Raw genomic sequence first — 2500 nt, 5'->3', positions numbered from 1 at the left:
ACGATAATGCAGCCGATATAGCGATACGCTTGCCGGTCCCTGGCGTCGATGTCACCCGGTGCGGACGTCGCTGACAAGGGCGCTTCAATGTGGTCCTTCGGCCGCCATGCAGTGGGTGGGGGGAAGGGGGAGAGGCCCAGATAAGCACAAGGAAGAGGAGAAAGTGAAGGAGGAGAAAGAAGTTAGATGTGGAAAAAACACACGGATGAACATTATAAAAATGAAGTTTTAAAATGTACAAGAAAAATAATGGGAAATATATAAGAGGAGATGGAAATACATGAAGAAGAAATAAGGACAACAGTGCCACAGCCAGAAAAATCCAAGAAAAGGAGGAGGAGGAGGAGGAGGAGGAGGAGGAGGAGGAGGAGGAGGAGGAGGAGGAGGAGGAGGAGGAGGAGGAGAAGGAGGAGGAGGAGGAGGAGGGGGAGGAGGAGGAGGATCTGTCCCCTTGAGACTCGCGTAAATTGTCCGAGCCAGCGTCGGTTACCACAACCACACACAACCTCCCACTCTCCCATCCCTTGATCCCTTTCGTCTTTCCTTCTTTCGTTTTCTCTTCCTACCTCTCTTCGTACCTTCTACTCTTGCCCCAACTTATTTTCTTTCTTCCCAAGGCCCTCACTACCCCTTCTTTAACTTTTTCCCTTGGCTTCCTCCTTCCTCCCCATCTCCCCGCCCAGCAAGTGAAGTGGCGCTTCAGTTCTTATCGCCGCCGCCCCGCTTGACGCCGAGGGGTCTAGTGCCAACGCCTCTCGCCCCTTCTCCTCCCCCCACGACGACCGCCAGCACAACTTATTCTCTCTCCCCCTCCACCGAACTCCAAAGAAGAAAACGACGCCGCCGCGCAATGCCTCCGCCGCTCAGCGACCACAGCCAGCGCCCGCAGCAGCCCCGCCGCCGCGCAAGTAAGTCACGTCGAGGTCTTCATGCACCGCGCGATCACCCGGCGCCGCGCACCTCTGACCTCAGGCATTTAGCGCCGTTTTACGACTTTCCCGAAGGATTTTCTCTCGTTTCTCTTCCGTCCAACCTTTAGCCACATTTGCCGTGGCATTTCACCAATCGATCTCTCACTCACGTGCGCTCAGGCAATAAAAGGGAAGATTTTGGCCGTGCGAGACTTAGGTAGACACGTTGGGGACCGACGCACCCCGAGGGTGGGAACGGAGGCGAGGTAGTTTATTGTCAACAAGGGAAAGGGAATACTTAAGACAGAGGCTAGTTAAAGTGAAAAATAACATGGAATGAGAACAGTTATAATAATGACAATGATAATAACAAGAATAAAGCAAATGACAATAACAGTTGTATAAATGAGAGCAGTACCTAAAATCAACACCCGGGCGGCGCGGCAGGCTGGCATCCCCCGGGGTGACGTGACAAGCCCAGAAGCGAGGGGGGTCGGCTCCCCCGTAGCCCCCCGGCGGTGACAGATGGCGCCTAGAACCTGAAGGTAATATTTCGTCTTCGCCCGCCGGAAAACCATGATCTTAGGACCTGACGGCGCTAGTTACTCCTAATGCCTTTTCCTCTTTTGGGATCAACTGTAACTTTGCAAAAATCTAGTGCCAATCAAGAGTTGTCGAAGTGAGGGGGTGGGGGGCGAGGAGGAGCAACAGAAAAGGAAATGGGGAATGGAAAAGAGGCAGAAAAGCAGCGTTTGACAATCAGCGCACCAGCCAGGGGGGGGGGGTAGAGGGGGGGGGGAGCTGGCTCTTTTGCCGCTACTTCCACCGTTACTATAATGACGCTCAGAATGGCCCAACAATCACGGTATTTTCACCCCCCCCAACCCCCGCTCCACTCTGCCGCCTCCTGCCTTCCCGAATCGTTTCCTTGGCGTCTTGTAGGTGGGGGTGGGGGGGGGGGCACCGACAAATAGGAGGGAAAGTCTGAAATGACGATGACTCCGACATTGTACTGGCGGGGGGGTGGGGGGGGTTGTGGGGCGGGGGGAAGGGTTGCAAGCCATGCAGCCATGTATATTACTGTGTTGCTGCGGGCTGGATGTGCTGACCTTTGGGTAAAGAGAGAAAAAAAATCAGCCATTTAAAAATAAATGACAGAACTGAGATGGCAAAATAAATCAAACATTAATTCATTCTCCATAGTTACTGACACCCCATATTTCTCTCCAGAACATGTCTCACGAGGACCTGGCCGCACCCATTCCGTCCAACGGAGAAGCACGCAAGACTTCCAGAAGCACGGCGCGATCAGCCTTGTCGAATCCGCCGGGAAAATTCCTTGGCAGGCGAAGAATTAGGCGGGAATTTCTAGTGGGCGAAACAATAAGAAACGAAGAGAGAAAAAAATCCCAACGGTTCAAGGAGTGTCGGGAATGACTCCTCAAGTCACGCATAACGGGGAGCCCTACAGGCCAAGACAAGTGTATCACGGGCGGGCGAGAGAAGAAAACAGGAAGAATGCGCGAGGGGCCAGAAGGGAGGAGAAACGGGGGGGAGGGAGAGCTACCAAGAAGAAAATAGGGAAGAAT

The sequence above is a fragment of the Penaeus chinensis genome, chromosome 38 (genome assembly GCF_019202785.1).
Source record: "Penaeus chinensis breed Huanghai No. 1 chromosome 38, ASM1920278v2, whole genome shotgun sequence".
Taxonomy (NCBI): domain Eukaryota; kingdom Metazoa; phylum Arthropoda; class Malacostraca; order Decapoda; family Penaeidae; genus Penaeus; species Penaeus chinensis.
This window is presented reverse-complemented; position numbering follows the sequence as displayed.